The sequence below is a fragment of the Pectinophora gossypiella genome, chromosome 4 (genome assembly GCF_024362695.1).
Source record: "Pectinophora gossypiella chromosome 4, ilPecGoss1.1, whole genome shotgun sequence".
Taxonomy (NCBI): domain Eukaryota; kingdom Metazoa; phylum Arthropoda; class Insecta; order Lepidoptera; family Gelechiidae; genus Pectinophora; species Pectinophora gossypiella.
In genome coordinates, this window is record NC_065407.1 from 16,131,261 (window position 1) to 16,157,325 (window position 26,065).

At 39.9% G+C, this 26,065-nt stretch overlaps 1 protein-coding gene across 5 annotated transcripts in view; it reads right to left on the bottom strand.

Moving 5' to 3' along the window:
* Positions 1 to 26,065, bottom strand: part of LOC126382408 (CD151 antigen-like) — a 343,453-nt gene that overhangs the window by 236,914 nt on the left and 80,474 nt on the right. For 4 of the 5 annotated variants that reach the window (XM_050032267.1, XM_050032270.1, XM_050032268.1 and 1 more), the window contains exon 2: positions 11,876 to 11,949. The exons of the other annotated variant lie outside the window; for it this stretch is intronic. The gene's annotated coding sequence lies outside the window, so the exon portion shown is untranslated. The remainder of the gene's footprint in view (positions 1 to 11,875; positions 11,950 to 26,065) is intronic. 5 annotated transcript variants of the gene reach the window in all.

Consider the following 26,065-nt stretch of genomic DNA (forward strand, 5'->3'; position numbering starts at 1 on the left):
CCGTAGAGGTACACTAAGAAAGGAATTACCGGAATTCCCACGGGAACGGGAATTAGCGGGAAAAATCTTTCCACGCGGACGAAGTCGCGGGCAAAAGCTAGTAAATTATAAACGATGCCTATATGTGTCGATCTGTGTAAGGTCGACAATCGTTTCCCACCCTTCTGCTGCTAATGGGGGCTGTTCGTGAAATGTTTACCAAATGTCATCCAAATATTTATCCAGCGCGTCTCCTATTGATTCTCCCTGTTTTGGATATTTCGTTTTACATCTGATATTTTATTTGAAAGTGTTTTTTTTGAGGTGTTTTTTTTTAGGGTTATTTTTTTTTATTATTTATTTATTCCAAAAAAGGTACAATTTTTCTTAAAAAAATCATTTCGCCAAACTTATACCAGTTTGTTGGCGGGCGCTCTTATAACTAAATGAGTATGCACCTTTTGTTGCTTAAAAGAAATTGCTAAATACTTAACAACTATTACAATGGTTTGATAATCGACCTTACTACCCACACGATAAGAAAAAGATTACAATGCTTATAGCGTTTATATATCGATAATGAAAAGAAATAATAGGTAAAAGATTAAAGCAAAGATTCCTGTCTAGCCCTACGACCCGAGGGTCTTGGGATCAAGTTTAATTACATATTCTTAATTATGTACTTGCTAGACAGAGACAGTATGTGTACCTAATAGGCAGATTGTATGCGTGTGATGTGTGTATGTATGCATGCTTGTGCGCATGACTGCAAGGGTGAAATTTGATCAATTGGTTTCGGGACGTAGAGATACATGTCATAAGAGGCGATATTACTAATTGATAATGAGAAACTTTCCACAATAAGTTTCTCAAAACCAATATAGACGGCCAATTAAATGGAAATCTATTTTCCCTACAGATTTAAAAATACTGTATTGTACCCATAAACTGCCTATATACGTCCCACTGCTGGGCACAGGCCTCCCCTCAATCAACCGGAGGGGGTACGGAGCATACTCCATCACGCTGCTCCACTGCGGGTTGGTGGAGGTGTTTTTACGGCTAATAGCCGGGACCAACGGCTTAACGTGCCCTCCGAAGCACGGAATCATCTTACTTTTTCGGACAATCAGGTGATTCAAGCCTGAAAAGTCCTTACCAAACAAAGGACAGTCTCACAAAGTGATTTCGACAATGTCCCCATCGGGAATCGAACCCGGACCTCCAGATCGTGAGCCTAACGCTCTAACCACTAGACCACGGAGGCTGTTATTACTATACTATTTACAGTATTGTACCCAAATACTGAGAATTATTGAGGACAGAAGAGGCAAGATGATTGGACACCTAATAAGACACGACGAATTTATTAAAAACATCATAGAAGGACAGCTAGAAGGAAAGAGAGGAAGGGGAAGACCAAGAAGAGCTTACATGGAACAGATTAAAGAAAAGGTTAACGTCGTGTCTTATAGGGAAGTCAAGGAATTGGCCTTTGATAGACTGGAATGGAAAATGCTACACCGACAAGAGCGTGGCTCTTAAATTGATGATGATGATGACCCAAATATGGCTTTACTACGCATAAAAACGATCTCACAACTTCCCACGTAGCTAAGTTTTTATTGTTGGTGAAAAATTATGCAACACGTACAAATAATAAAGTTGGAGGAACACAATGGGAAGGGACAAAGGCGTTTTCAACGGACTTTTTGCGACAATACCAGTCTGCGAAATGTTTTTATCACTCAGGTAACACGGTAAATCTTTCATGATTCTTTTTCATGAGTCGAGTTTAGACCTAAGTCGTGTTGTATTTATATGGTGACGTCTAAACGCTCTACGTCACTAGAATACATAAACATTCTTCTTCTATCGTGTGGGTTGTGAGGTGGATTACCAACCTCATCAACCCTGGTGTCAGGGTTACTATTGAGCCGCCAAAGGCCCCTGACATGACTCATATAACGACTACTCTTCTTCTTCGTCGTTCTCTCACTGCTGAGGATCGCGACCACAGGTTATGGTTTTCCACTTGGTACGGCTATATGCTGCGTGGACCGCCTTCAGTATGCTGCCGCCCACCGTCTTCTTCACGATGTGAGACCACCTCGTAGGTGCCCTTCCTCGCGCACGTTTGCCATCCATTTGCCAAACGATGACCTGCTTCTCCAGACTGTGTGTGACTTAACGACTACTACTTAAATATTTATGCAGTTGTAGGTATAAACGCTATCAGCTTATGTCCTCTAAAATGCGCCACATCGAATTTAGCGGAACGTCATATGTTTCATACTTTTTAAAGTGTGATTTTTCCGCAGTCGGGTTTTAGTTTTGAAACTTTTATTTTAGAAATATGTCATTTCTGGCTACCTGTAATAGGTAACTGCCACACAGAATTAAAAGTGGGACGATGCAACAAAAACACAGCAACATGCATAACAGCAGTTTGTTTTATATGTATATAAAATGTTTGTTTCTTATGTATAAGAAACATTGAAGGAAGTTGCTAAAGAAGAAAGAATAGACAAGCTTTTCTTATACGAATGTCAACAGAAGCGACGGAACCACATAAAAAGCGGAAAAACTTTTACACAGCGAACAGAAAGTTTTACAGTGGACATTATTCATTGTGATAACGTCATACTGTCCAGTCCTTACACGTTTTAAAAATGTTATCGAAGCTGTGTGTAGCGCTGTCAGATAAAGATATAGTACAAACGCGACATACACAATGAGAAAATTAAATCTTAAAAAAATCTGACTCGGACGGGACTTGAACCCGTAGCTCTTGTCCGGGCCGAGCGTGGTAACCATTACACCACGGTTTTTTTTTGACGGGACTAATTGTAGATTTGCCGCAGATGCCATTAACTACTTGGCTGGACAAATGGGGAGCGACCTATTTGTAATTTACTTAGAAGACGGTTGAATAATAACCCTGCCGTCATCTGTAATTCCGAATGCATATAACCCGGGTGATTTCAAGGCCAGAGTGAACAGGCACCTTCTGGACGAGCGAGCTCCATCTTAGGCCTCGTCAATTCGAGCAAGTCGGGGACAAGAGCAAACCCATCAAAGGTAAAAAAACCCTGACACCAACCGGGTCTGCATGACAACCGCGCCGCGCGCGGCGTTAATTATATCGAGCGTTTGGACCAATAAACGATACGAATGCTATCTACGTAGATGGACGTCAATCGGCTATTGGTCGAAGCGATCAATATAATTCATGCAGACCCGGCTGGATAGATAAAGCAAGCACATAATACTGGGTTCTTACCGCGTTATTATCAGGGATATGAGACTCCCGATATATCAACACAGCTGCAAGTGCCATGATCACGGGACGAATGGTTATTCGTCCCGTGAGGATGGTTTAGGATAGTTGAGGACGATCATCGTTCATCAACTGGTATGAGAAAAGGAACACGCCAATGCAATGAATAAACTTCTTTCACCCTAAGGTTGCCTGGTAGAAATTGCTGTTTAGCAATAAGGCCGCCTATTGTGCTTATTTGTATTCTTATGCATATGTTTTGTGCAATAGTGAATTATTGATCGATTGACTGATTGAACACCTAGATTTTTTTACGAGAAAAAAAAATACGAATGGCGTTGTGTTTACATAAATTATCGGGGTAACATTCGATCCGACGGCGCAACCTCTCGGTTGCTATCGCTTTGAGCAATCTGTATGTAAGATTCTAATTTCCGGTGAGAGAAACTCCAAGGAAAAAGTTTTTGGATAGAAATGTTCAGTGTGGTGGAGATTTATGGTGGTTACAAGGTCATTTTGCAGTAAAAACAATAAATACAGTTTCAATGTATGTTAATGGCTTCTGTAGTCCAGTGCTCGTGAAGAGATCCCATGTTCGAATCTCGGTGGGGATATGCTACAAATATAACTTTCTGATCACTAGTTTGGTAAGGACGATCCCAGTTACAATTAGTTACTTAAGTAAGTTATGTAGTCGTTGTCTGAGTCATGTCAGGAGTTTTCCGCGATTCAATAGTAACCCTGATACTTTGATATTACAATACACACAAGAGAAGATGAATTTCAAGTTAAGCTTCGTCTTCATTAGGCTATATTTGTCGAGCGATAAGTTAAGCCTCATCGTGTTCACTAGCCTACATTTATAAAGCGACAAGTTAAGCCTCGTGTTCACTCAACTACATTTATCGAGCGACAAGTTAAGCTTCGTGTTCACTAGGCGACATTTGTCGAGCGACATATGTCAGCTGAGAAAAGTAGAGACGCAAGAAACTCTTGATCCTTCTCTGGTTTTTTTAAATCGGAGTTGCGTTTAAAGTCTTAGAAATTATACCACAGAGGTCTTTAGAGTTTAAAGTTCGCTTATTAGTTGAGTTTACTTCTAAAAGTTTAAAGGTTTGACTTAATACACTAGAGCTGAATCTTGAAGACGTACTAACACTTTCAAAATGAGATTAGTGTCTTTGACTTTGTGAGAACTTGAGCAGTTATCTCTTAGGTTTTGGTATTTTATGAACGTAATTTCGGCCGCGTCGAGACAAAACCATTTGACAAATTACAAGCTCTTATCTTTGCTCATCGACGATACAACCAAATGTATCCATAAAGGGGTAATTCCGAAAATGATTCTTGAAACTTTTTGATTTGAAAATGATTCGAAAATGTATACAGGGTGTTAGTGATATCGTAACAAATTCTAAGGAAAATTTCACTTGATATTAACTCGCAATAAGCTGAATCATCCCCCTCAGTATTTGTTACGATGTCACTTACACCCCATACGAGTACGTATGGTTGTTAGGGACACTGTAACGAATACTGATAAAGATGATTCAGACCATGATTCTGAGTTGATATCAAGTGAAAAGTCTTGTCGGAAAAATCATGAAAATTGAATTCAATTCTATACATTTGCGACGGAATATTCCACTTGATATCACCTCAGAATCATGGTCTGAATCATCCCTCAAACCCACATTCCCGTTATGCGTGTGCGTAGTAACTGAGTTAACCTGTATTGGGCTGGTTTTCTCTACATGGGTTGGAGTCAGCCAGGCAGTTGTTTTTTTTGTAAAAACCGGACCTGTCAAATCTTCAGGTAAGGTAAGCGGACCCTGTGAGCAACGGGGTGACGCTAGGGAGATGATGAAAAGTTTTCGTTAAACTCATTCGCCTTGTTGTCTTGTTATTAGGAGTCTAGATGTTGAACTGTCGATGTCTGTGTTCCAACATCTCTCAGATTAAGTAGACTTATAAATCCAGACTGGAATTTATGGATAATTTATTCAGGATTGGAAACGCTGTTTACAACATTAAATTGGATTTTATTTACAATCTGTTGCGGGGATAATTTTCTACAGATCTCAGTTGTTTCTCATTATACCACGGTACAACAAAACATGCCGGGTCTGCATGACAACCGCGCCGCGCGCGGCGCGAATTATATTTAGCGCTTCGACCATGACCAATAAACGATACGAATGCTATCTATCGTCAAAAGGCTATTGGTTGAAAGCCTCGATATAATTCGCGCCGAGCGCGGCGCGGTTGTCATGCAGACCTGGCAGGTATGCTCAAAAGTGACAGCTAACATTTCAAAGTTAGCCGCGCTGACGTCATGTCACCTTCCACTGCCATTTTGTAAAAAATAAATTACCCCACATGTAATGTTTTTAATTTACTTTGCAAGGCAATTTTGATATGTGTATTTTTATAAGTGATAGTAATTAAGTACGTTAGTATTTCGTTTAATTTTCAATAATAAATTTTAAGTCTTTGGACTGTTGGAGATACCTACCAATTTAATGGTAACACTCATAGCAATGGAGGCTTTTCATAGGATTGAGCATACCTTGTTCTAGACACGCGGTAGCGTGTCAAGCCAAGTTAAAGAAACAGAACTGGCGTGCCGCACCGTGTGTAATATTACACGAACCATTTGGAGCTACTTTTGACCCCCTCATAAATCAAAAACTATTTCACATAAACGTATCAAATTTGGCTCATACATTGAGACTTGCGAGATACATATGTGTTCTAAATTTCATAAGCTTATCACAAACGGTTATTTAGATATTAATGTCCAAAAATCCTCAATTTTATCATTGACTGACTGACTGACTGACTGACCTATACATCAAAATTCTAACCCAGTTCCAGATGACCTAGACCTAGAGAGTTAAAATTTGGTATGCTGATAGGTAATTAGATGAATACAAAGGAAAAAATAAGAAACTGGCAATTTTTAAATAATTAGATTCTATTATGAACGTTTAACATAAATACCTAATTAGTGCGTGTACCTAACTATAGATGTAAATTCATACATCTCAGAATCAGTAAGTAATCAAAACTCATGACTGCGGGTCTTTATGTGGTAGGTATGTTGATTACCGACGAGAAGCTTCCGGAAAGGCTTTAGCACCATAGACCACATCCATACGCTGCGGCAGGTTATACAGAAGACCGAAGAGTATAATCTGCCACTTTGCTTGGCGTTTGTGGACTATGAGAAAGCCTTTGATTCGATCGAGACCTGGGCTGTGTTACAGTCTCTTCAGAGGTGCCAAGTGGACCATAGGTACATCGAGGTGCTAAGGGACCTCTACCAAAATGCCACTATGTCAGTTCGAGTACAGAACCAGAGCTCTAATCCGATCCAACTGCAGCGAGGAGTGAGACAGGGAGATGTCATCTCTCCGAAACTGTTCACTGCTGCATTGGAGGATATTTTTAAGCTTCTGGACTGGAAAGGATTTGGCATCAACATCAACGGCGAGTACCTGACGCACCTTCGATTTGCCGATGATATAGTCCTAATGGCTGAGACCCTGGAAGACCTGAACACCATGCTCGAGCATCTCAGTAACGCATCCCAACGAGTGGGTCTTAGCATGAACATGGCAAAGACAAAAATTATGTCCAACGACCATGTCGCACCCGCTCCAGTTCAGGTTGGGAACGTTACACTCGAAGTTGTAGACCAGTACATTTACCTAGGACAAATAATCCAGTTAGGTAAGTCCAACTTCGAGAAAGAGATCTCTCGTCGGATCCAACTCGGATGGGCAGCGTTCGGGAAGCTGCGGAATATCTTCTCGTCCAGAATACCTCAGTGTCTCAAGACGAAAGTCTTTGACCAATGCGTGTTGCCAGTGATGACCTACGGCAGTGAGACGTGGCCGCTTACTATGGGTCTCGTGAGGAGGCTCGGTGTCGCTCAGCGGGCAATGGAGAGAGCTATGCTCGGTATTTCCCTGCTGGATCGAATCAGAAATGAGGAGATCCGCAGGAGAACTAAAGTCACCGACATAGCTCGGAGAATTGCAAAGCTGAAGTGGCAGTGGGCAGGACACATAGCGAGGAGAACCGATGGCCGATGGGGCGGAAAGGTTCTGGAGTGGCGACCACGTGTCGGACGACGCTCAGTGGGTAGGCCCGCTACAAGGTGGACCGACGATCTGGTGAAGGTCGCGGGAAGCCGCTGGATGCGGGCAGCGCAGGACCGATCGTCGTGGAGATCCTTGGGGGAGGCCTATGCCCAGCAGTGGGCGTCATACGGCTGATGATGAGGTGATGTTGATTAACTAAACATATAACATAACATATAATCACGCCTATATGCCCTATCGGGGTAGGCAGAGCACTAAGTACTTTTAGTTTTGAATTTGTCTTTTTAAAAGGACCTACGGCGTTACGAGGATATGTACTTACCTACAAAAAGTAATGATATCCAATCAAAAACATAAATGTGAAATGACAGCCAAGTTCAATATTATGTTAAATGCCTTGGTTGTCGACTTCAGCGACAAAAGAAGTGAGATCTAAATGGGTGCCAAGTTCAATGGTCGGTCCTGAAATTTATTTATAAGTAATTCATAAAATTATGAATTATAGCCTTCGCAAGTTCTAAACCTACAAGTATTTGTCGGTTATTATTTTATAATTCCGAAAATTTGGATTGTTGGTAGAAACTAGCGATCGAACATAATAATTCGTTGGTAGGTTTATAAAAACTAGCCAAGACAGACCTTAGGCTACAATACATTATCTTATGTTATAAGAAGTTATGATATGTTATACTGTTACTTATAAATAAATTTCAGGACTGACCATTGAACTTGGCACCCATTTAGATCTCACTTCTTTTGTCGCTGAAGTCGACAACCAAGGCATTTAACATAATATTGAACTTGGCTGTCATTTCACATTTATGTTTTTGATTGGATTTGTTTTACCATGCTCCATACAACGTACGTACGTACATACGTCGTGTAGCCGCGGCTCCTGTCGCGTACAATCAGTGTGAAAATGGATTCCGACGAAGAAACACTGCTGTTAAAATTACTGATCCATAAATTACGTAAACGAAAAAGGAAACATCGTCGTCATCATTGGGAACATCCTCTGAGTAGTGTTAGAGTTCAGGAAAGCGATTATTTCGTATCGTATTGTCAACATAATATAAAATAATGAAAAAACACTTTTATGATTATTTTCGGATGTCAAAACGAATATTTGATGAACTATTACAATCGATACAGAACGATATAAAATATCAAGATATCCATAATAGTGGACTGCGTTGTGCACTGTTCTTGTTCGCAAAAGACGTTGAACTGAACGTTGAACGCTAGAGTGCCCCCACACTCATAGATTTGAAAAAGAGATAGTGTAACCAACCTTTACTACATTTTGTTTTTACTTAGTTCCTTCGTATATCCACAACGGTCCGCTAATTCCCAAGGCGGTTCGTTGCAGGCCGTCCACAATTTTTCAACTCTGACGAAGTTTCCTCTTTAGGGATTAGCTATATTTTAGAATTCCCCGTTAAACAAGAAAATACTCATAAATTTGAACCTTCAAAATATGTTTCAAGAGAGATGAAGAGAAGTATCATTGCTACCCATCACAAATTCCCATCTGTATATAACTAAAATATAGGTGCTGTACAGATTTGCCTTCGTTTAACCTTTTGATTTCATGGATAACAGAATTATGCATCTTTTTGTTGCTTATTATTTGGATCAGATATTTAGAATTATGTTGCTGCCTATATTGCTGCTCTTTATTTGGGTGGAAGACGTGTTGTGCTTCGGTGTTAACAAGCATAAAAGATGCATATGTCTGTTACCCATGAAATTAGAAGGTTAAAAACGAAGACAACTTTGAACAGCGCCATTTAATATAACGGCCGCTGTGGTCCAGTGGTTGAGCGTTGGAGTCACGATCCGAAGGCCCCGGTTCGAATACCTGTGGTGACATATCACAAAAATCACTTTGTGACCCCTCGTTTGGTTAGGACGTTACAGGCTAATCACCTGCTTGTCCGAAAGTAAGATGATCCGTGCTTCGGAAGCCACGTTAAGCCGTTGTTCCCGGTTATTATTTACAGATGTAAGTGAGTTATCGTTACATGAGCCATGTCAGGGGCTTTTGGCGGCTCAATAATAACCCTGACACCAGGGTTGATGAGATGAATACCAACCTCACAACCCACACGATAAGAAGAACAGCACCATCTACGTATTGTCTGGGGTACGTAGAATGGAGAGTCCCTCATTGAAATAGCACACCTAATTCATGCACCAGTTATCTACTCTTTGTAAAGTTTTGATTTACATTAAAAATTACGCTGAAGACAAGCCTACAATATCTTAATAACGGACTCGAAATCTAATTTTCCGTTATAAAGTTTGGAACCCTTTTAGATTTAGGCAATTCTCCCTTGGCAGGTTTTTATGAACGCCCAGACAACACTTTTTGTAATAACTCACCGCCAGCCAACTTTTGGATTTTTGAAATATTACGAAATGAAGTGAGTCGGAAGTTTTAGCATATTAATTTTTAAAAAAATTACGAGTTTATAAGCTTGCTGGTTGGATTAGAAAGTTTGTTTTGAGAAATTTGAGAAATTTTACTTCCGTGTTTTCAAGTGTTCGATTTTTTTTTATAATATCGTAGCCTCGGGCTTCGTTCACCTGATAGATCGTATACCCAACGTCGAAATTCAGCAGCGCACTAAAGTCGAAGATGTGGATACGAATTGCCTGGCGATGGCTTAAGTGGCGATGGGCAGGACACTTGGCAAGACGGGAAGACAACAGAAGGACTAAGACGGTTACGGAATGGTGGCCAAGGGATGGTATGCGATATCGAAGCCGACCATAAGCCCGAGGGTCGCATGACATTGTGAAATACATCAGAAAACAATAGATGACACTTTAGAATACCTTATTGTACTTATAAAGGTACGATAAACTGTAATAGTCCAATCAGTTTCTTGGAAAGTAATAAATTAAATGGTTGCACTCAAGACCTGTTTACATGTCGTTTCTGTAATAGACCACTCCCTCATTCAGCGCTTCCCTCATTCAGCGCTTATCGCTATCGACCCACTAGGGTCGATTAATTCTTTCAAATATTTTTCCTCTCAGACGACGCCCTGAGCCGAGGTTCGCGCCCAACTGGGCACCCTCAGGCCTGTTGTCTTAAACGTTGTACCGGGTGAGAGCCTTCAGCGCTCCCCATTTGTCCGGCCAAGTAGTTAATGCCATCTGCGGCAAATCTACAATAAGACACGTCAAAAAAAAATGTAATAGACCAAAAACACCTACAAAAACATAAATTTTATAATTATGACAAATAATGGTTCATAAATTCACCACTGTTTACAAATAATTTTTCATGTTTTAATGTATTTACTCTTTATTACAACATAAATAATTATATCCATATTCCCAAATAAACAGAATTTATCTAGCTGGGAATATGTTTGCAAATCTAATAACATAGTCGGCTTGTCAGGTTACATACAGAAATACGTACTTGGTACGGTATTGGTGCTAGAAAGAGTTGAAGAAAAGAGAACCATATTGAATACTATAGAGAACCGGAGAGGAAATATGATTGGCCACCAGATACGACACGATTTATTTATAACAAACATTATAGGATAACATTTATGAAACAAATAAAAGAGAAGGTGCAGGTCGTGTCGTATCGGGAGGTGAAGGTTTTGGCGGGAAGAAGAGAGGAATGGCGATTACTCCACCAACAAGAGCGCAGCTCTTAAATAGAGAGAGAGAGAGACGGTATTGGTAGCCTGACGCGCATCTGCTTCCGTAATACAGGTTACGAGTAGATCCTAGTGTGAATGTGGGCCGTGGTCGGCGGTCCAATGGTATGCCTATAGTAGTACCGTGAACATGCTGTATTTTATTATTGTACTTTTACTATAGTGAGGAGCTCGGTGGCGCAGCGGTAAACGCGCTCGCTTTGCGATTGTTGAAGTTAAGCAACTTTCGCAAAGGTCGGTCATAGGATGGGTGACCACAAAAAAAAAAGTTTTCATCTCGAGCTCCTCCGTGCTTCAGAAGGCACGTTAAGCCGTTGGTCCCGGCTGCATTAGCAGTCGTTAATAACCATCAATCCGCACTGGGCCCGCGGGATGGTTTAAGGCCCGATCTCCCTATCCATCCATAGGGAAGGCCCGTGCCCCAGCAGTGGGGACGTTAATGGGCTGATGATGATGACTATAGTGTTTCAACGCAAAATAAAGATTTTTTTTAATTGGCTGGGTTCAGTGATTGCACTTTTGTTCTTTGATTGTACATTTATTATTTACATTTCACTAAATACGGGTGTTAGTGGCACCGTGCTTGCAAAAACTCAGCGGGATGACTGAAGCCGTGATGCTGATTTAATATTAATGGAATCTTCCCTCGTAAAACACACAAAAATAATAATTTCCACTTGATACGTATCACCTCAGAATCTTACCCCCCAAAGTTTTCGTTACGGTGTCTCTAACACACTGTTTAAAGCTGGATTTTTATAATCCAGTTATTTTTATACTTATATTTGTTTTTTATATTAAAGAACATTGAGACGTCTTACCTTTTAATTTTGTTGACGTAAATAAAGACAGGAGTTTACCCAATCCTTAATTGATGCGGGTTTGACTCTTATACCTGCGAACAAGATGGGCTCACTTTATTATTGTAAATACTTACAAGTACTCTAAATATTCCTTCCCATTCCTCAATTTTCTACTCCAAGTCTTTCACGGTGCATGCTGTCCGTTTGTGGTTTTCTCTGCCTGAAAGCTTTAGGAGAGCTTCGTCATTGGAGTCCTTTAAAGGGCAAGTCAAGGCGCATTTTCTTATTTCTATTTCCTCTTCAATTTCATAATCTATCTACTCCTTTTCTTCCATAGTATATGCAGTAGTTTAAGTAATGAATAACAATTATAATTATGTGTACTATTATTATGTAATTTATGTAGTCGAAAGTGTATTTATTTTTATAAATACAAGTATTCCCATGCTGCACTATGCCGCTATATTACATAATATTCAATATAATTAATTTGTATTTTGTTTTTTCCTGTTTGTGCAATAAAGTATTTGTTATGTGATGTTACAACAACAACAACAATTACATATGTAGCGTCATTATCATTGTGTATTCAACTGTACAAACAAATGACAGACGCGACGTCGAACCACTCGCCGTAAAGAGACTCGACCCTCGGGTAAGTAAGGAAAAGTAAGTAAGTAAAATCTTTATTTCCTCTACAATAAACACATGGATACATAAATACATACAAAAATACAATATTTGTAGAGGCTGGAGCCTAAACTAGGATACCCTGTGTTTTAGGACTCCAGGCCTCCACCTCCAGAAAGTCATGGTTAAGAGAAAATAACAAAATATAAAAAAAAATAGTTAATTTGGCTTAAACACAGACTAAATCATAAAACATTTCTTTTTTTTTTTTCTTGAAAAAACATTTCTTAAAAAGAAAATATCAAATCTATAAATGATTTTATGTGTGTGCGTGCGTGCGTGCGTACGTGCGTGCGTGCGTGCGTGTGTGTGCGTGCGTGCGTGCGTGCGTTCGTGCGTGTGTGCGTGCGTGCGTGCGTGCGTGCATGTGTGCGTTCGTGCGTAGTAGCGGGTGGTAGCTGTCGAGCCCATATTTCGATTTTAAAACTGATACGGCTACAAGAATAAGGCTAATTGCTAACAGCAACTTAAAGATGGCTATTTCGATCCAGAAAAATCAAGAAGATAGTTCTGAAAAAGTTTTTATACACGAAACGCCATTTCCCTTTCCACCATATCCATCGTAGTCTTTTAAATATCGATTCACGCTCTCGACTCAGGATATCAATCATACATTTTGACGTTAAACGGCACATATGGCTTTTAGTAAAAACATTATCGCAAAACAGTAAAGTAGAAGCACTCAGTCATTGTCGATAGCTTCTGGATATCGAGACTCCATTAGAAGCATTTGGAGGGTTCTCGAAAGAGATGAATACTTAGAACGAATTGTATAAAAGTTTATCGATTTCCGATAAAATATACCGATTTGAAGTCTCCTGCAAATGGAGCGTGTAGTTAGGACCCGCGGGGTAATGAAAGTCATAGGAAGGTGAGTCCTTTATATTAGATAAGTTTAAAAATGTTTGTAATTTATAGTTCACCGACTTGCTTCTCAAACGGGGAGCGTCGATTCGAACCCCGGTAACGAACTTGCATCAATGAGTTATTCTGGTCTTCTATCGTGTGGGTTGTGAGGTGGAATACCATACCCTGGTGTCAGGGTTACTATTGATCCGCCAAAGGCCCCTGTCATGGCTCATGTAACGATTACTTACTTCTTCTCTCGAGTTACCAACGGCATAACGTGCTTTCCGAAGCACGGATCATCTTAATTTCGGGCAATCAGGTGGTCAGCCTGTAATGTCCTAACCAAACTAGGGACCACAGAGTAATTTTTGTGATTAGTAGGCCAGTATGGTAGTCATGAGGAGCTCGGTGGCGAAGCGGTAAATGCGCTCGGTCTGCGATTGTTGAAGTTAAGCAACTTTAGCAATGGCCGGTCATAGGATGGGTGACCACAAAAAACTCGAGCTCCTCCGTGCATCGGAAAGCACGTTAAGCCGTTGGTCCCGGTTGCATTAGCAGTCGTTAATAACTACCAATCCGCACTGGTCCCGCGTGGTTGTTTAAGGCCCGATCTCCCTATCCATCCATAGGGAAGGCCCGTGCCCCAGCAGTGACGTTAATGGGCTGGTGATGATGATGATGATGATGGTGGTCCTAACTGATTCGAAATTGACTCATTGCGTTGCGTATCAGTTGCTACTGCAATTAGGGCTTCTCTACGCTTCCCGTCAGGCATAGTCGAGCCAACATACTTGGCTATTATAAAAAAAAATATTTGTCTCTTTTGCTCAAACCGAAATAGGGATCACAAAGTGATTTTTGTAATTTATCCCCAGTGGGATTCAAACCGTTGCTTCCTTCACATTTATCAATCGTGTCATACACGTGTGTTGGTTCAGAGTAGATCGTGCTAATCCTCAATTTATATCGAGATTTTTTCATAAAGCATAAATATTAAATAAGCCACTGCTAGGCAAACACTCGAATACGTAACACGATAAAGGTATGTCACAAAAAATAAAAAAAAATGGTTGTTGGCAACCCCAACATTTTTTAGTTTTTTAATAATTATTTATGTTATGGCTTTTGTAATATATATACATATATACGTTTTTCTGTTATGGTGAACAATACACGCGATTCCTAAAACTTCGGGCTTTTGTCTTTGTTTTAACCAGCTCTCTATCGAAAGTTATACAATGGTGAAATAAAAGTAAAAGTGGGAAGAGGGAAGATATGTACAATATATGAATGTACCCGGAATGCCTATCAAAGGCTGTGTTTATTTAAACAACTAAAAGTTAGGAGTCAGACAAGTGATATAGATATCTTGGAGGCCTTTTCATCAGAAACTACGAGCAGAAAATCACATATGATTTATGCTTTCATTCACGCATCCTATCTTAACTCACATCAAACTAAGTATGATTTTTATGAGTTTTAGACTTGATGTATGAGGCTGGCATAACAAACTTTGTTAAAAGCTTTTAAGTAAATAAAAAAAAAAACATCTTCACAGTTAAATAAAAGTAAAAAATAATCAAAGATCTTATCGACATTGCAAGGTTGAAAACAAATCGTTAATCGTGAACGACAGGTAGGCAATTTCGTGAGTCCCCTATGCTTTGAGAACATTTATTTCAGGTGATTTTTCTCCGTTTGTAATATTTATTCCAACGCGTGTCATGTCACCTGTCATTCATGTGAACTATACACTCAGTGTGGTCACAAGATTTCGTACACACCATCTAATTTTATTTCAAGTTATACCTGTCATTTTCTTATCCACCGAAAAGGAAAGGGACGAGTAATAGACAGGCATAAAATTTATGGAACACACGTCAATTTTAGCCAGATAAAACGACCTTTTCATACATTGACAGCAGCACACGTCAAACGGGTTGCATACCAGCGATATGCCTATTTGATTCGCCCACAGCTGTTTATCATCCGACCGATTCCTTTTTGGCGGATACTAAAAATGACAGGTACTAAAATAAAATTAGGAGGTATCTATATCTACAGAAACCAAAACCAATTTACTTACCTACTTACTATTATTTATGAATTCTTCACCGTCATAAATCGACACAATTTGGTATTACAAAATACTATTGGACCACTAAAAGCCCTTATCTTTTCGATTTCCCTCCAACAATTTTCCTCTATTTTTGCACCGGCCTGTCTAAGGCCTACTGCCAAAATTTACTGCCGTCTGAGTCAAGCCTACATAAAAGTCTCATTAAAAAAGGACCTTTTTATGTAGTTGTATCACTGTTTATATATTATTCACTCGGCTATCGCTTCGACGCCATAAGTAATGACATTCATGATCCTTCTGGGAGGCGCAAGGATACCACCCGATACTGCTTATCGGTTTGTGAAGTTACCAAAAAGGGTATGTGGAGTACACAAAACTTTGGATAAAAGCAACGTTACCTCATAACGTCTCCTTATGTGCAACTCATTACAACTTTTCGGTACCACAGTACACACTTCATGCAAACAACCTCGTTTTACACAGACACTACACATTGACATTATCAACACGCGCAACTGTGTGTGTGACGTCTGAGGGTTGCCAATTACAATGCCTAATTTAACCGTCGTTAATTACTTAGGTAGATAGTACTATTTACGAAATATGCTTTTATAATATTCAGTTAATATTAAATTTTGAGCAATGAAGGTTCACAATATATGTAACTAATTAATTGCATTCATATTATTTTTATTTATATTAAGGACTTAGCCTAGTGAACCTAGGCTTTATATTATTGCAAATTATTAGCATGTTTTGATGAACAATCACCATCAAAAATAAATATTTATAGGCGCCACGCAGGCGCGCCGGCACGAGCAATTACGAGATATGAATGCATGGGATTAACTGTCTGAGAATTGAAATTAGGTAGCTAAATTACTCAATTGTATAACAATATTTTATGTTTATTTTTTTAAAGAACGTCTAGGGCCCTGTGCCGAGGTTTTTCTTGCAGCTTCTTTTCCCCGGCTATACAGGTTGTGAGAAGCTGCAGTAGTTTTAGGCGGATGAGACGTTCATTATGTAAAAATTGACTATTCAAAGTGTAACTATGTTACCTACTGAATAAAGATATTGTTGAATTTGAAAATTTGAATTTGAATTACTGTGAGATCAAATAATATTTGAATGAGACGAAAGAACGTCAGCGTCCGATTTTAAAATTCGAACATATAAACTAAACTGATAAAAAATAAAAACAACGGTCCGTCTTAGTCATAAAAGACTGGCTCTAGGATTGGCTTGCACAGCCATGAAAGAAAACATTTCTTCGAGGCAATGACGTCATAAATCGTCCGAAACAGACGTATAAGGCCAATGTTGATGATGACGATGATAATGAGTCATAAAATTAGAGATATGAATCTACCTATAAATATACCTGAGATGAGATATGAAATATAACCTATTTTCTTGTTTCATACTTTTTAGAGCGTGTTTTTCCGTAGTCGGGTTTTGGTTTATAAACTTTTATTTTTTTATATCTTACTTATTAAGATAAAGTGCTTCCGATACGTGTTTTATGCAACAAAAATAAAAAATAAAATGCATTTATTTCGGGTAGGTACCCATATTGTAACAAACAATTATTATTATGTCAATTTAAAATTAAAAGTTATTAGAATCAAAAAATGAAATAACATTAAAAATTATTAAAATCAAAACCAAATGTACTTAAAATTAAAATCATATATATTAAAATGAAACTTATTAAAATCAAAAATTAATGAATATTGAATTAAAAAATGTAAAATAACACAACACAACACCTAACCCAACACATAACCTACCTTTTTGCTTCGCCGCAGTCGGGCAAAAAGGAATCTGTGGCACGGTTTATTCTTTTCCTTTTCTAATTTACCGTTAACAAAGGGGACGAATGATTTAGGGCTGTCAAATGAAATAAAGAAAATAAACCTTCAGGTGACGTAGAAGTTAATAAAAGATCGTCACTACAATGGCCTTGAAACAACTAACTCAAATTACAATAACTCTCTCCAGCCAAAATTTTGCTTAATTAAATCAAGCCCTGACGTAATCCTTGTTTGAATAACCTCAACTTGTTGCTTCTAGCCGCCTTAAGCCGAACTTTGATTTGAGGAAGGCTTAATTTTATCCGAGTTACCCAGGTTTAAACCCAGAATCGGATTAACTATCCGGATAGTTATTTAGGTTAGGTAATCAATAGTAATATTGAAATGGCTTTGAATTGAAGTGTTGTAGCTTCGTAGACCGGGTCAGAGCCCTCAGCGCTCTCCATTTGTCCGGCCAAGTAGTTAATGTCATCTGCGGCAAATCTACAATAAGTCACGTAAAAAAAACGATGGTTTCTAGGATTGGTGCGCGGGTAATAGCAATATGGTCGTCCCTATTACATGGGACTTAAACATTGGTAGCTATCAAACAGCCTACCCCTTCGGAACACAGGCGTGATGCTATGTTATGGATACACGCAATCGATAAAAAACTTGCAGCCACTTTGAATACAACATGTGACCTTGTCGTGTGTGATCACACTTCACTTTGGTTCATCCACTTTCAAAAAAATAAAAAATAAATCCTTAGGAAACCGTGTTACCGCTGATTTAACGCTAGCGAAGCCGCGGCCAAAAGCTTTCTCTCTCTTTATTTAAGAGCTGTGCTCTTCTCAGTGGAGTAATCGCCTTCATTACTTCATAGATAGGGCGTGTCGAACGGTGGTTGCCCCAATCGCCTTCCGTTCCGCAGCACACCGACCAATTTATCAATCGGTGATGTTCTAGCTAGAGCCCTACCAGAATCCATTTTCTCGGCCTCCAACCAGTACTGACTGATACCGCTGCTGCCCAGCATCAGGGGTGCGCTTTTGATGTACCGGCGCCTACTCGCTACGTCACAAGATCGTCATAGAACCTAAGTAGCATTTTATAGGTTAGTCCGTCCCAGTTAGCTATCCACTACGTTCTGATTATCCTGTCGCTGTTTGGTCGGGGACTGCTTATTTTTATATTCGCAGCTAACCATCGTATCTGATGGCCGTTCCACTATCCGCCACCTGTGGACCCCGTAGATGGCCTACAGCTCAGCCTGCTACCAAAAGTATAAAGTGTTTGTGTATGTATAAAGTTATCATATCATTAAATTAGCTAATGAAATCCTATATTAATGTGGAGTTGAGAGGAAAATCTCGTCGTTCCATATCATATTAGGCGTAATGCGATGAACTCGAATAGGATTTAGTGACTTTATTCGCTGGCACTTGCCCAAGAAGGAATATCTGTGGATTATTAGGTATATCTGCAATCCACCTTTTTTGTACTAATTTCCTAGAACTGATTTGATTTGAGATTTGGTAGGGTGTAGCAGAGGAAGACCTAGAAGGACGTATATTGACCAAATTGGAGATGTCCTTAGAAAAGGTTGCAACACATAATCTTCCTTTTTGCTTCGCCGCAGTCGGGTAAGAAGGAATCTTTGGCACGGTTTATTCTTTTCCTTTTCTAATTCGCCGTAAATGAAGAGGACGAGTGATTTCTAATAAAGAAAATAAACCGTCAGGTGACGTAGAAGTTAAAAAAAGATGGTCACTTGTACAATGGACATGAAAAAACTAACTCAAATTACAATAACTCTCTTCAGACAAAATTTTGCTTAATTAAATCAAGCCATGACGTATAATCCCTGTCTCGATAATCTCAACTTGATTTGAGATTTGGTAGGGTGTAGCAGAGGAAGACCTAGAAGGACGTATATTGACGAAATTGGAGATGTCCTTAGAAAAGGTTTAGTACGACCTATACGTACTCTGAACCAGCGTACGTGTATGAAACGATTGATAAATGTGGAGGAAGCAAGAGAAGTGTGTCAGGATAGAAGCAAATGGAATTCCATAGTCTCTGCCTGGTGGGAAATAGGCGTGAGTTTTCTAGAATTAGATAAATACAGACAAACATGGAATTCCACTTACTACGATCCTGACACAGTATTTTCGCTTTCCACTCTCATCAAAGACTTCATCCATGCTCGCTCTTGACCTGGCCTTTCTTGAAAACATCCTGGACCTGATAGTGGTTTGTACGGGCACGAGCATTAATATGTATACACTTTGGTACCATGTCACATTAACTTTTATGACAAATTGGACTGTAAGTCTCACTAAATGTCAAATATGTTAGTGCAACAGAGTCCTAAAGTGGGTACATTATATTGCTTATGACTGTACGCCTAGGCTGACATTTTCCTAAATAGCTAAAGGGGAAAAATAGGGATGTCCTTAGAAAAGGTTCAGTACGATCTACTCTGAACCGGCGTGCGGGTATCGTGGTGTTCAGGATTTGTGCCCGGTTAATGCCAATAGGCTCGCCTATTATTACATGGGACTTACATATAGCTGACGAGGGCTGGGTATCTCTGCCTACCCCATCAGAGACATAGGCGGGATGCCATGTTATGGTATAATTCATCACTTTTTATATGAATAAATTCTCAGTTCATTATCGAGCCAAAGTACCGACACGGAGTTATAAACTCAAGTGAGGAAAGAAGATTACATACATAAATACATAAACAGCCTATATACATCCCACTGCTGGGCACAGGCCTCCCCTCAATCAACCGAAGGAAAGAAAATTATATGAGCATAATTAATGAAGGTATGAGTAAATATCATTCCGGTGGTACTCAAGAACCCACCGTTAGGACAGAAAAGGATAATTTATGTAAATTCTGTTTGCTGTGTCCTTCCCTTTTATTGGCTAGTGAAAAGGGTTCCCTGGGCCTGTGGATATAAAGTTTCTAATTACAAGTATTTACTTGGACCTTATTTTATAAGGGACCTATTAAGGGTATTATACGGTCAAAAGTAGTGCTTACCGATTTCATATTATCCGTGTATTATCCTTGATTCTGAGTTGAATGAATTTGTGGAATCTGACGTAATTTCGCCATGAAACTGGGTAAAGGTATTTTATTTTCATAAGGAATTCAGGAAACGTTAGTAATTATTATTTATAGCCCTAGCGTAATCCCGTTTTCACAGGGTCCGCTTACCTAACCTGAAGATTTGACAGGTCCGGTTTTTTACAGAAGCGACTGCCTGTCTGACCTTCCAACCCGCGAAGGGAAAACCAGCCTAAAATAGGTTAGGTCACATACTTCCGAATCGCATTTCTCGGGTATGTGGGTTTCCTCACGATGTTTTCCTTCACCGTTGAGCACGTGACAATCAGTTATGATCCAAAAAAACCTCAATATCATTTTTGAAGATCTATCCATAGATACGCTACACGGGTTTGATGAAAAAAAAAATTTGAGTTTCAGTTCTAAGTATGGGCAAGCCCCAAAATGTATTGTTTTGTTTTTCTATTTTTGTGTGAAAATGTTAATGCGGTTCACAGAATACATCTACTTACCAAGTTTCAACAGTATAACTATTAAAGTTTCGGAAAAAAAGTGGCTGTGACATATGGACGGGCAGACGGACGGTCGGACAGACAGACATGGCGAATCCATAAGGGTTCCGTTTTTGCCATTTAGCTACGGAACCCTAAAAAAAGTGCGAGGTTGACCCGGCGACAGCGGTTCCCATACAAAATGCGCGTTAGGGCCTTTCCATGCTCTTCTACTCCGTGGGTGTAGCCATGGTACAGTCATGAGCAATATAATGTACTGTACCCACTTTAGGACTCTGTCGCACTAACATATTTGACATTTAGTGAGACTTACAGTTCAATTTCAAAGAGTAGCTCGGTGGCGCAGCGGTAAACGCACTCGGTCTGCGATTGTTGAAGTTAAGCAACTTTCGCAAAGGCCGGTCATAGGATGGGTGACCACAATAAAAAAAAAGTTTTCATCTCGAGCTCCTCCGTTCTTCGGAAGGCACGTTAAGCCGTTGGTCCCGGCTGCATTAGCAGTCGTTAATAACCACCAATCCGCACTGGGCCCGCGTGGTGGTTTAAGGCTCGATCTCCCTATCCATCCATAGGGAAGGCCCGTGCCCCAGCAGTGGGGACGTTAACGGGCTGGTGATGATGATGACAGTTCAATTTGTCAAAAAAGTTAATGTGACTTGGTACCAAAGTGTGTACATATTAATGCTCGTGACCGTACAACTTTTACTACAGAAATCCTTTCCAGTCAGCTTGGTCTGTTTCCCAGTACAACTGTTCCTTTGCACAAGTAATGCAGCTTAAATCCTTAACTTCCACAAAGCGAGTGTTAAGTTTCTGAAAACTACTGACAAGGAGTTTAAATACAACCGTCTTTAGTAAAAGGAAATGTAGGAAGAGATAGTGTTTCAGCATTTAGTTGCCGTTTGTAAAAGATCGTGCTAAAGCAAAGTGTATTTTACAGGTGTTTATTTGACTATAGAGCTCGTTTATAACATAAACTGCCTATATACGTCCCACTGCTGGGCACAGGCCTCCTCTCAATCAACCGGAGAGGGTATGGAGCATACTCCACCACGCTGCTCCACTGTGGGTTGGTGGAGGTGTTTTTACGGCTAATAGCCGGGACCAACGGCTTAACGTGCCCTCCGAAGCACGGAATCATCTTACTTTTTCGGACAATCAGGTGATTCAGGCCTGAAAAGTCCTTACCATAAAGTGATTTCGACAATGTCCCCATCGGGAATCGGACCCGGACCTCCAGATCGTGAGCCTAACGCTCTAACCAGACCACGGCGGCTGTTACTAGTTCGGTCAACAAATGCTTCAAAATGGGGTGTAGAGTGCGTGAGAGGGATCCTAAGATTTTTCTTCAAGAATTTATTTAGGGTGTCAACATAAGTAAGTACTAAAAGTCCCCATTTCTAGGGGGCGAACCGGAGTAGGGGGAGGGGAGAAGGTCCCAAATGATGTAAGGTATATGTTTAGTTGTATTGATAGCTTTCCTTCCGTTCTCAATTCTGGCTAAATGTAATTCTAATAGAGTACAGTCATGAGCAATATAATGTACCCACTTTAGGACTGTCGCACTAACATATTTGACATTTAGTGAGACTTACAGTTAAATTTGTCAAAAATGTTAATGTGACATGGTACCAAAGTGTATACATATTAATGCTCGAAACTGTTCATTATAATTAAACACATTTGTAAAATTCTAATAAGTGGTTTGGAAGTTAGGAAGGAACAGACGTGCATACACACATACATAAATAATAGACACAGCGGTCAAACATATGACCCTACTTTTTTCTTCTCCACAGTCGGATAAAAATCGGTCCGCGGAGCTCCGTGTTTCTCTATGGGTATAAAGGATTTTCGACAGTTCCGACATTACGACGTACGGTAACGACTATGTACTAATATGTATATACACTTTGATACCATGACACATTAACATTTTTGACAAATTAAACCGTAAGTCTCATTAAATGTCAAATATGATAGTGCGACAGAGATCACTACTGTACGTTCACGAGCATGAATATGTATACACTTTGGTACCATATCACAGTAACGTTTTTGACAAATTGAAATGTAAGTCTCACTAAATGTCAAACATGTTAGTGCGACAGAGTCCTAAAGTGGGTACATTATATTGCTCATGACTGTACATAAACATAATGATGGAAAATTACAGACTGTGAAGACGGTATAAAAACAATAGTTAGTGTACTGTTTATGATTTGTAATTGTTATGTAGGTAGTTGATCTTCGATTAATAAACCAGTTAACTGCCGACCGCCGCGTTTCATTCACGTATCTTACATTGGCGACGAGGATGGGATTATTTTTTTTTGTGTGACGTGTCGCGTGCCTACGTTTTATCATGCCATACGGGAAAATAGATTCGTTCGATTTGTTTTCGGGACAATGGACAACTTATGTCCGTCGAGTGGAGCAATATATAATGCTAAATGAAATAAAAGACGAGCTTAAAGTGGCCACGTTGATTACATTAGTAGGTGAACGTACTTATAACCTAATGTGTGATTTATGTGCGCCGTCTGTGCCTGAAGAGAAATCGTATAAGGAGTTAGTGGAAATAGTTAAAAATCACGTTGAACCACAACGGTCAGAGATTGCTGAGAGGCAGGTCTTTAGGGAACGGAAACAACAGATCGGGGAGACCGTTACGGATTTTTTACAACAGCTACAACATTTAGCGATTACCTGTAATTTCGGGAGCAACTTAGAAGAAAATCTTCGGGACCAGTTTGTGATCGGCTTAGCGAGAGTAGAAATAAAGTCACGATTATTAGCGGAGAGCAATTTAAAATACAAAAGGGCAGTGGAGTTAGCTCTGGGACTGGAGGCAGCGGAGAAGCATGTGGAAAAAGTGAGCGGGCGCCATAGTTTCGGAGGCGCAGGTTCTTCGATAGGCTTCGGCAGCGGAGGCGGCAGCAACGCCAGCGGAGGCGCGGGCGCAGGCGAGGCGGGCGAGGGCCTGCACGCGATGCGCGGCGCGCGCTCTGGGGCCGTCGTGGCACCGCCCAACTGCTGGCGGTGCGGGAAACCTCATCGGCCAGATAAGTGTCGTTATAAACAATATACGTGTGACAGGTGTCATGGTAAAGGTCACTTAAAAGTGATGTGCAAGGTGACGGAAGATAGGTTACATAACAAGAAAACACACAATTACATAGATGACAACTCGGACAGCGAGATGTATAATATAAGAGCGGTTGCATCGGGGGATAAGCCATATTTGATTGATGTACAAATAGATAAAAAAATATTAAAATTTGAACTGGATACAGGAAGCAAAATATCAGCTATAAATGAGGATTGTTATAAGAAAATGTTTCCTAAGTACAAAATTGTGAATGATAACGTAAAATTGTGTTCATATTCTGGCTCATTGATTGAATCATTAGGCTATATACGGGTTAAGGCTTCTATTGGGGAAACATGTGAGATAGATTTACCGTTATATGTAATTAAGAATGGTAGTCGCCCATTACTAGGCCGAAGTTGGATTCGTCGTTTCCATATCAATCAACTGTTTATAAATAAGATAAGTATCGATGAGGCAGAATATCGTGAGCGGTTCATCAATGAATTAAAGAATGATTATCCTTCGGTTTTCTCGGATAAGTTAGGAACGTGTAAAAAACAAATACGATTACAGCTCGCAGATAAGGAACCGGTTTACGTGCGCGCGCGCCCCGTGCCTTTAGCACTTCGCGCTGCAGTCGAAAAGGAATTGGCACGTTTGCAGCAGGAAGGATCAATTTATCCAGTGGAACACTCAGACTACGGAACCCCAATAGTGCCGGTCATCAAACCATCGGGAGAGATTCGTATTTGTGGGGATTATAAAACTACTATTAACCCCAAACTTAAGATGGATCATTATCCTCTTCCGAGGATTGATGAACTTTTCGCGGCATTAAGTGGAGGTCAGGAGTTTTCTAAGATTGACCTTACTACTGCATATATGCAGGTGCCTCTCGCTTTAGACTCTCAAGCATGTACGGCTATTTCAACACATATAGGAACGTTTGCCTTCCGGCGTACACCTTACGGATTGAGTTGTGTCCCGGAGAAATTCCAAAAAATCATGGAAGAAACGCTTCGTGGTTTACCAGATACAGTAGTATTCTTAGATGATATTTGCATTACGGGGAAAGATCGTGAAACTCATAAAAAAAATCTGCGAGCGGTAATCGAAAGGTTGGCAGATATGGGTCTAACTGTAAAAATTAATAAATGTCAATTTTTACGACCATGTGTTTCATACCTCGGTTTTATAATAGATAAACAGGGTTTACACCCAGATATGACAAAAATTAAGGCTATTGTAAAAGCTCCTAGGCCCGAAAATGTCACTCAACTGAAAGCGTTTTTAGGTTTAGTTAATTATTACGGGAAGTTCGTTTCAAATTTGAGTTGTTTACTGCATCCCTTGTACGCGCTGTTAAAAAAAGAACAGGAATGGCGGTGGAATGCGGAATGTGAAAAGGCGTTTATTATGATAAAGAAGATATTAGCGAGCGACAAAGTACTTTGCCATTATGACGCCTCGTTACCGTTAGTATTATCGGTAGACAGTAGTGCGTACGGAATAGGGGCGGTTCTCGCGCATCGATATGTTGATGGCTCGGAACGGCCAATCAGCTGTGCGTCGCGCACGTTGACGGACACAGAAAAAAATTATAGCCAGTTGGACAAGGAGGCACTGGCTATTGTATACGGCATACAAAAACACCATCAATATCTTTTTGGGAGGACTTTTACACTAAAAAGCGATCATAAACCTCTAGTATATATATTCGGACCGAAGGGAGGAATACCGCAAACAGCAGCAAGTAGACTGCAACGTTGGGCAGTTAAATTAGCTGCATACGATTTTAAAATCGAGTATGTGACGTCAAAAGGCAATGGCAACGCGGACGCTTTGTCGCGTTTACCGTTAGCAGGCGAGAGTGACGTAATCAATGATCCGGCCGAACATCATTACCTGCTATTCATTAATGATACTTTGCCGGTCAGTTATAAGGATATAGCTATTGAGACAAGAAAAGATAAGTTATTAAGTAGAATTTATGGTTATATCATGTTTGGATGGCCAAGTGAATGTAAAGTAGAAGAAGAAAAGTCGTTTTACTACCGTAAAAATGAATTATATATCGAACACGATTGTATTTTATACAAGTA